This window comes from Armigeres subalbatus, chromosome 1 (assembly GCF_024139115.2).
Source record: "Armigeres subalbatus isolate Guangzhou_Male chromosome 1, GZ_Asu_2, whole genome shotgun sequence".
Classification (NCBI taxonomy): domain Eukaryota; kingdom Metazoa; phylum Arthropoda; class Insecta; order Diptera; family Culicidae; genus Armigeres; species Armigeres subalbatus.
The window spans coordinates 218472781-218483514 of record NC_085139.1 but is presented as its reverse complement, the minus strand read 5'-3'; positions in this window follow the sequence as shown (position 1 = coordinate 218483514).

Genomic DNA, 10734 nt, shown 5'->3' with positions numbered 1-10734 from the left:
GAGAAATACAATATCAGTTCACCGACTTAGGGGGTTGAGCATATTGGGAGACGAACTCTGAGTTATTCTGGTGGAAACCGTTGGCAAGTGATCATATCAGTTTAAAGTTTACCTGATTTCTCTATGGTGTTAACCAAAATTACTTGCGTGTAGTGCAATCTAAAACGGTGAAGTGCGTTTGCTTGGAATGTTTTCTGGCTAAATTATAAACTTATTCTATTGCATTTTCTCTAAATTAGATTTTGAGTTATTTCGGTTTGTGGTTTAAATTTTTCAAAATAAGAGTGTCAAGCAAAAATCGGTTGGATAAAAAGGTAAGGAAGTTTATTGAAAATAAGAGTGCTCGAGCATGACACAAGTTACGTTGAACAGGTGCCAAACCCATTCAACGTGGGTGTTTGTGCTGGAGGCACACTATCCGTACCGTCACGGCACTCGGTCGTCGCTAGGTGGCAAGCAGCCTGACCACCACCTTCGGGTCCGGGGCGCAAATATACCCGTCGAAACCCTGCTGTGCGGCCGCTCTAGAATACGGCGATTGGAACCAAAACCGAAAAGCTCCGACAACGACGACATCGAAACTCTTCCGTCGTTGGAACCACGTGCCAGCTGGCCAGCAAGTAAGCCTGTTCCTATTAGTGCTAATGAGCTCGAAGAAACCTGTAAATAGTGTAAATAAGGCCTTTTTGTAAAAATTGTAAATATTAAAATTAGTTCCACTCCAACCCTCTATTCGATCATTTTGGTTTTACACTCTTTTGCGAATTATTATTTTTCTTTAATCATTATTTGATTTTTTCTTAGGTTCTAGTTTTGGGATTTGCTTTAGAATAAGTAATAAGCCGTAAGTACTTCTTCCTCGATTTAGATTGTAGCCTTTGGTAGTATAGGATTTTTGTGCCTTAATGGATCTCAGAGTTTGTTGGTGCGATAGAATTGAAAACAGTCGAACGCTGATAAGGTAGAGCTTTTCTAGTTCAGTGATTGGTTTCCGTTTGGGCTCTTTTTTATGGTTTTTATGTGATTTGGGAAATAACTACCTGCCCTGAATTAGGAGTCTTTGGCCGGACTTTAACGGCACTGGTGACCCTTCTAAAGAAGGTGGCGCTTAAGTCCCCAGTTGTGATTCACCCGACACGTGGTAAAGCGAGTAATTAGACCCCGGAACCGGGACGAAGGTTTCATTTGGCGCCCAACGTGGGGCCCTGAGAATTTATTAGGCTATTTTGATTATTTTGGAATTACTAAATTTAAATTAAATTGCATTTTTTTTCTAATTTGAGCGTGAAGTGTGAGTGAAAGTTGTTGGTCAAAATGGCCAAGTTTACTGCTAACCTCTATCGAATGGATATCTCACATTTAGAACAATGTGAATTGGAATATGAATTGATTCTTCGAGGATTATTGGTTTCGGAAATTAGACAAGAGAATGAGCGCCGTTTGAGGTACGCTTTGAGAAATGATGAAAAAGAAAACCGCGATTATCTTTCATGGAGAGGCATTTCTGAAGAATGTGCGTTTATTGGAAATCGGTTGAGGGAAATCGAGGAGTGCATCATGCGTCAAGCTAACCCAGTTTTCAAGTCCAGACTGTATCATTATTATCTCAGGCTTAGGAGATGTCAAGTTCAAACTCCTAATGAAGAAGAAAACCGGTATGTTTTAGTAGACATCATTAAGGAAATGCTGTTAAAATACTTCAATGAGTTGATCGATAATAAGGACGAATTATACATGGCAATGGAGTCACATAGTTTTCGCGTAGGTAGACAGGAAGTGGAGCAGGCAAGATCAGACCAAGTTTCGAATACTGGAACAAATGCAAGACCAACCGGAGCTATTCCGAAAGTGACAAATCAATCGCGTCGAGTTGCTTTCCTATCTTCGACTAGGGATGATGATCATAGTGTAGGTTCAAATGAGGAGAGTGAAATAGATGATCTGGTAGTGTTGAATTCACCGGTAGTTGAAGTTGAGAATCCGTTATACAGACCGACTAGTGTTCCTAGTAATGCTGAATCAAATTTATCACGCGGACAACAAAATAACGCCCTTTCCTCAAGTGATTACTCTCCAATTGGACATGCAAATACAATAACTAACCAGGCTAGACCTCCGGTTTTTGTTAGAGCATTCAGACAGAATATGATTCATCACAATAACTTTGCAGAACCGTCGAGAAACGAAGACTTTGTTCACGTTTCCCAAATTGAGTCCTATGTTCAAAAGTACGTTAGCACTTATTTAGGAAGCCAAATGCCAGACAGAACTATTTCCAATAGACTCGATCGTCTAACTGATCAGTTGAGAAATGTTAATATTCAAGGTGCAACCGGATTTAACCCTGCTTGTCCTTCCGGACCTATTGGTTCAACTCCAAATTCGTTTTTACCAAGCTCAAGTGTGACACGAAAATTCTCCGTTGTGCCAGGAAACCTACATGCACCCCTATTTCCTATGACTAGTCAAACATCGTCTAACATGGTGTTCAATCGTTCTGCACCCAACCCGTCGGAAAGACCTGATTTGGACCCTTTTCAATCAAGGAATAATAACAATATTCTGCGAAACCCTTTCGATTCAACTCCGATACAAAACGCAAGATTGTTCAAAAGACTCCCACACCATCTATGCAAAATTATTGGAACTTGGCCGAAATTTTGCGGTGATAATAATACTGTTCCCCTGGTTTCTTTCTTAAGGACTATTGATATGCTCTGCAAATCTTATGAAGTCGACAAGGAAGAGTTGAAGCCTCATGCACATCTTCTGTTCACAGGTGACGCATACACTTGGTATACGACATATGTTGAACGTTTCACCAACTGGGATACGCTACTATACTATTTGACCATGAGGTACGACAATCCGAATCGGGACCGATATATTAAGGAGGAAATGCGCAACCGTAAGCAAAAACCTTACGAACTATTTAGCGCTTTCTTGACTGAAATTGAGTCCTTATCACAACGTTTGATAAACCCAATGCCAGATATTGAAAAATTTGATTTAATCGTTGAAAACATGAAAATATCATATAAGAGACGATTAGCTCTCGAAGATATTCGATCAATCGAAGACTTGGCTCAAAAGTGTTACAGATTTGATGCTTTGGAATCAAATTTGTTCACTCCGAAATCTAGAGGTACAAATGCAGATGTTCATGCACTGAGTGCCGAAGAAGAAGACTTGGAAGAAGAATACGTCAATGCTATGAACGTTAAAGGAAGTCGTCTTATACCTAAGCAAACCGATAATAAATATCCCACTAACCAACCCAAGACAGAAAGAGGTACTGGAATTGTTTGTTGGAATTGTCATGGGAATGACCACATTTGGAAATCCTGTCCTGAGGAAAAACGAATTTTTTGTCATGTTTGCGGGTATGCTGGAAAGACCGCCTTCAACTGCCCGAACAAACATCCAACTAACCCTGCATTTACTAAAGAGTCAAAAAACGGACTTCAGGAGAACTGTTGAGGAACCAAACTTCGTCTCCTAATCTGGCCGTGGTTCCCAAGATAGACCTAGTTAACCCATTTCCTACTTTTTGTGAAGTATTTGAAATATCACTTAAGCCACATCGTTGCCCTAAAATAAAAGTCAGAATACTTGGTTTTGAAATGACTGCATTGGCCGATACTGGCGCAGCTATTACCATAATTAACTCCAGAGATCTTATCGACAAGTTGGGTCTACAAATCCATAAAATCAACCTCACAATCAGAACCGCAGATGGTACTGCTCACGAATGCCTTGGAGGCGTACAGGTTCCGTACACCTACGGTAGTATAACTCATGTTATTCCTACGGTGATTGTCCTAGGAATATCGCAGCCATTGATATTAGGGATGAACTTCCTCAATCAATTTGATTTTCAACTTTGTAGCCCTCATGATCCAAGTCCTTCAAACCACAATCAATTAGACGGTGGCGTAGACACTATTAATTTGTTCTTCATCGAAGAATATTTTGCAACGAATCGAGAACATCTTATTTTTCAACTAGTACCCGAAGTGCCCACAGACAGTTCTTTAGACCCAAGTCTCGTAACTAGAACAGATATTGACCTTAGTCTGGAAATTCCCACATTAGATTTCCCATCGAATATATTCACCAGCCCGGAAGAAATAATTACTGAGCATAGTCTCAGCATGTCACAACGGTTAGAGCTGTTCGAAACCATTAAATTGCTTCCTTGTACCCAGGAAGGTCATTTGGGGAAAACCAATCTGATACAACATAGAATCGATATTTTTCCTGAGGCACATTTGAAAAGAAAACAGCCTATGTACAAGTATTCGCCCACGGTAGAACGTGAAGTTGATGCAGAAGTTGACCGGATGAAAGCACTCAGCGTAATTGAAGAGTGTAATGGACCAGTCGACTTCCTCAACCCGATTCTACCAGTAAAAAAACCCAGTGGTAAATGGCGAATCTGTTTAGATTCACGAGGCCTAAATCAGATCACCAAACCTGACGACTTTCCTTTCCCTAGTATGACCAATATTCTTCATCGCATTAAGAAATCTAAATATTTCTCCATAGTAGACTTGTCCGAATCCTATTATCAAGTTCCGCTAGAAGAATCAGCTAAAAACAAGACAGGTTTTCGAACAAATAAGGGGTTGTATCGCTTCACCGTAATGCCATTCGGTCTAACGAATGCTCCAGCAACGATGGCCCGTCTTATGAGCCAGGTCTTGGGGCATGACTTAGAGCCGCACGTGTACGTCTATCTAGACGACACGATTATTGCAACAGAAGACTTTGAAACTCATTTGTATTATTTAAAAATTGTGGCACAACGATTTAAAAACGCAGGCCTAACTATTAACATTCAAAAGTCAAGTTTTTGTCAACGAAAGATAAAATACTTAGGGTACATTATCTCCGAAGACGGCCTTTCAATTGACGCTGAGAAGATAAAACCTGTGCTGGATTACCCAATCCCTAAATCCGTTAAGGATATTCGCCGCTTACTTGGCTTAGCGGGGTTTTATCAAAAGTTTCTTCCCCACTATTCTGACATGACCGCACCAATATCTGATCTCCTTAAAAAAGGAAAAAAGGTTTTATGGACGGATGAGGCTAACACAGCTTTTCTTAAGCTTAAGTCTGCATTGGTCACAGCTCCAATTTTAGCTAACCCTAATTTCGGCTTACCTTTCGTTATAGAAACGGATAGCTCGGATCAGGCCATAGGCGCCGTCCTAACACAGATTCAAGGAGGCGAAAGAAAATGTTTGGCCTACTACTCAAAAAAGTTATCCAGCACTCAACGCCGTTATAGTGCAACGGAAAGAGAATGCTTAGCAGTCTTATTAAGCATCGAGAACTTCAGACACTTTGTCGAAGGAACTCGATTTGTGGTTCAAACCGACGCCATGAGCCTGACGTTTTTAAGGTCAATGTCGATAGAATCCAAGTCGCCTAGAATAGCTAGGTGGGCATTAAAATTGTCTAAGTATGACGTTACCTTCGAATACAAAAAGGGAAGTGAAAATCTTTCCGCTGATTTTCTCTCTAGGGGAGTTAATGCGGTAGAAATTGAAACTCCGGACGCATACATCAATGGTCTAAGAGACCAAGTCCAAAAACATCCTGAGCAATACAAGGATTTCAAAGTCCAAGATGGCAGGATATATAAATATATTTCGAACACGACAGAGCTTGAAGATTCATGCTTCAAGTGGAAATATGTCGTCCCATCTTCTGAAAGAAGAGATATCATGACCCAAATTCATACAGAGGCACATTTAGGTTTCGCTAAAAGCTTAGCAAAGATTCGAGACAAATATTACTGGCCGAAAATGTCGGTTGATGTCAAGCGGTTCTGTCAAACGTGTGATGTTTGCAAAGAATCGAAATACGACAATGTAAACACTACCCCACCCTGCGGAAAACGTAAACTGTGTTCCAGGCCTTGGGAGATGATTTCCCTGGACTTTTTGGGACCATATCCCCGGTCAAAACGAGGAAACATATGGTGCTTAGTAATTTCTGACTTTTACTCAAAATTTGTCATGGTTCAATGTATGAGGTCAGCTACGTCGCAAGCGGTCTGTACCTTTCTTGAAAACATGGTTTTCCTAGTATTTGGTGTCCCTAACATTTGCATTTCTGACAACGCCACTGTATTTACGTCAAGGCTATTTGAAAGCTTATTACGTCAATACCAGGTTACACACTGGAATTTAGCTGTGTATCACCCGGGACCTAATCCTACTGAGCGTACTAATAGGGTTATCGTAACTGCTATAAGATGCTCACTGAACGATAAATCTTCTCATAAAGAGTGGGATGAGAATGTGAACCGAATAGCCATGTCTATCCGAACTTCTGTTCATGATAGCACGGGCTTTACGCCATATTTTCTAAATTTCGGCAGACAAATGATCAGTAATGGTCAGGAATACGAGAATCTGCTAGAAACCAATCCAAATACTGACTATCGGCCGGCAGTATTACCCGAGGACCAGAAAAAGTTACAGGAAATTGTGCAACGAAATATGAAGAAGGCCTACGACAAGTATTCGCACTACTACAACCTACGAAGCAATCCAAGAAGACAGTTTCAAGAAGGAGAATTCGTTTACAAGAAGAATGTTCATCAGTCAGACAAGTCCAAAAACTTCGTAGGCAAATTTGGTAATCTTTTCACAAAAGTAAGAATACGAAAAGCAGTTGGTTCAAATACATTTATATTAGAAAATATTAACGGGCAACGCATACCCGGTACATATCATGCCTCGTTTTTAAAGAAAATCAACACTTAAACTCCTAAAGCTATGTCGGTAAGCAGTTAAACCCTAACCTTACAAAAACTACAACTCACCAGAGAACTAAAAACACCCTTGTGGTCATCATATTACGTAGCGTCGCCATCCATCTACGATAGGTTGCTCAAGTAGGATATCGTCTACCTAAAAAGAGAAAAACGTTAATAAAACGATCAACTAGTCAAATATTGTAGTCGATGTTGTAGTTTCATCCTCCGCGACACCTAGCTCAAAAAGAAAGAAAAAAATACATTATTATCTCCATAAAAATAATGTCATTAATATCAATAGGTTAGTATGTTAAGTAAGAATAGTCCACAAAAATAATAGAAACTAATTCGCTTACCATGATTAAATATCCCACGTAGATTAATCACCAATCTGTACATAATAGCGTAGTATCTCTCCAAAAATTCAGTCAATCGTTCCATCGAAGCTCAATATCCAGTCGTTTCGCATCTCCACATAATAAAATCCTTCGTCAGTTCCACAATATATTCAGCCGCCTCTACCTTTCTTTCCTTACAATCATCCATAGAGTACTAATCGGTATCTCCAATCGCATGAAATACTACATCTGAAAAGAACGTAGTAGAATTCGGTCAAATATTTGATATTTTTCTACAATAATTAAATAATTTCCATTTTTGCCTTACCTTTCAAGTCTTTATCAGATACAATTCGTATTATACAGCACAGCTGATAGGTCACTTGAATAAAAAAGCATCTCCGGTCGCAAATATTTTATAAACTATTTCCCGTTTTCCACAGTTTCCGCTCGTTTATACGACAATGATATCCGGTACAATTAGGAAAAACTCACTTTAACTTGACAGATCACTTATGAAGTAAACAAACTAGTACGAAAAACCACCCGTTACCATCCAACACAGATCATAACAAGATAGTTACCACCCATATGATTCTACGCGGTATTCGAAAAAGCTTTTATACAGCGCCTACATTTATGCAATAGCTCAAGTGATTTCCGAAACGATAAGAATGAGTGCGTTCAATGAATGCGTGAATAAGTTAGATTAGGAAAGCTTAGAAATGTTCTTCCATTTTTCATGGAGTAATTTGCAATTAGAGCAAGTATTGAAAAATAGTTTCTTTCATAAATCTATGGAGTTATCAATCGATTAGGTCACATATGTTCTTCCATTATTTATGGAGTTATTTTGTTTGCGTAGGGGGAAATTGCCTACTGCGTAGCAATATATTAAGGTATGTTTGAAAGTATGAATCGAGTGAATGCGAATGGTTTAGGTTCACCAATTGGTCAACAAAACAAGATATTCTGAATATTGAACGATTGACTATTGTAAATATGAAAGAAAAATAGCAATCATAATAACCTTGTTGATTTCAAGGAACAACAATTAGCATTTTATTTTGTAAATATTTGCTTTAGATCTGTATACGAACTAGCTTAATGTTCATATGCAGCGACTCTAATCATAAATTAGAAAACTTAGTATGTGCGAATGTAACAAATGTATTTGTTACATGTCAGATTTGTATAGTTGATTCGCAATTGTCTCCTCTTTGTTATTTATTTTTGAATAAATGTCCTAGACGTATACCGCCCTTATTAACATTGTATGTCACGTGAAAGCATAATCCACATAAACAGGTTGCAGTAAAATTTTAGAACAATTAGATTGCCTTATTTCAGGCGGAGAATTTTATGTGTATGCTTGTTCTAGTACTCGAATATTTTAAAAAAATCCTATTTGAAAAATGATGTATCTTTTGTTGCCGTCTTGTAGGCGCAGTCTGATCCTTGAATAAGTTTAAATCCTATTTGAAAAATGATGTATCTTGTGTTGCCATCTTTTAGGCGCAGTCTGATGCTCGATTAATTTGAAAATTCCTCATCGTGATGATCAATTAATTGGATATACCTGAACCGGAAACCCTTTTTCCCAACCAATCAGAATTCACAAATTTCAATAAAAGAAAAACCGGAAACCCATTTTGGACCAATCAGAATTAAGAAGAGAAATACAATATCAGTTCACCGACTTAGGGGGTTGAGCATATTGGGAGACGAACTCTGAGTTATTCTGGTGGAAACCGTTGGCAAGTGATCATATCAGTTTAAAGTTTACCTGATTTTTCTATGGTGTTAACCAAAATTACTTGCGTGTAGTGCAATCTAAAACGGTGAAGTGCGTTTGCTTGGAATGTTTTCTGGCTAAATTATAAACTTATTCTATTGCATTTTCTCTAAATTAGATTTTGAGTTATTTCGGTTTGTGGTTTAAATTTTTCAAAATAAGAGTGTCAAGCAAAAATCGGTTGGATAAAAAGGTAAGGAAGTTTATTGAAAATAAGAGTGCTCGAGCATGACACAAGTTACGTTGAACAGGTGCCAAACCCATTCAACGTGGGTGTTTGTGCTGGAGGCACACTATCCGTACCGTCACGGCACTCGGTCGTCGCTAGGTGGCAAGCAGCCTGACCACCACCTTCGGGTCCGGGGCGCAAATATACCCGTCGAAACCCTGCTGTGCGGCCGCTCTAGAATACGGCGATTGGAACCAAAACCGAAAAGCTCCGACAACGACGACATCGAAACTCTTCCGTCGTTGGAACCACGTGCCAGCTGGCCAGCAAGTAAGCCTGTTCCTATTAGTGCTAATGAGCTCGAAGAAACCTGTAAATAGTGTAAATAAGGCCTTTTGTAAAAATTGTAAATGTTAAAATTAGTTCCACTCCAACCCTCTATTCGATCATTTTGGTTTTACACTCTTTTGCGAATTATTATTTTTATTTAATCATTATTGGATTTTTTCTTAGGTTCTAGTTTTGGGATTTGCTTTAGAATAAGTAATAAGCCGTAAGTACTGCTTCCTCGATTTAGATTGTAGCCTTTGTGCTTTAATTGATCTCAGAGTTTGTTGGTGCGATAGAATTGAAAACAGTCGAACGCTGATAAGGTAGAGCTTTTCTAGTTCAGTGATTGGTTTCCGTTTGGGCTCTTTTTTATGGTTTTTATGTGATTTGGGAAATAACTACCTGCCCTGAATTAGGAGTCTTTGGCCGGACTTTAACGGCACTGGTGACCCTTCTAAAGAAGGTGGCGCTTAAGTCCCCAGTTGTGATTCACCCGACACGTGGTAAAGCGAGTAATTAGACCCCGGAACCGGGACGAAGGTTTCAAAACTAAAGCTATAACTCCGTTACTAGTGGAATTCAAACAACGAACCATTAGGCAGAGTTGTAGAAAAACCTTCGCACTAGAAGTCCACCATACAACATATTTTGAAATTCAGCTTCTGGAATGTGTTATTGACAAACCACTAAATGATCGAACGCAAATTACTGAATGATCGTTAACATCCTTGCCAATATGTCGAAATGAATCGATTGGTATATAACACCATGGGTCCCCGAGCCTCCTTTAACCCTTTATAAGGCAGTGGCAACTATATTGCCACCAACAAATAATATGTTTTTCTATTTATTAACAAGAGCTCTACTTATTATTTCACATGTAGTGACTTTATTTGCTTCCTAGTAACACCCCAGATGAATTTGAGCCATAAAAAAATTGAAATGTCAATTTGAGAACAGTTTTTTTACGAACAGATCGTAAGTTTCGAGTGGAAGAATGATTTTCAGTTATACTTCGTTAAAAAAAAGACAAAGATATATTTTTCTCGTTGGTATCACTTATCTTGAATCTCCTGTGTTAGATTACTACGTGGTTAGCGTGAAAAAAGCTTTGCCTTTCTGTATATTTGGTTTTTGGATTTTTGACGAAATTGTGTTTTTTCCCAAGGGTCCCCCCTTGGGAGAAAAAAACGCGAAAATTTTTTTTTTCACTTGTAATGCGTTTTCTGACTAGGACTCTTCACCAAAAAATGTAACGTACTTTGATTTGACTGATTCTACGTAAAACCAAATTTTTAAAAATCTTTTTATATTTTTGTTGTTGCCTGTT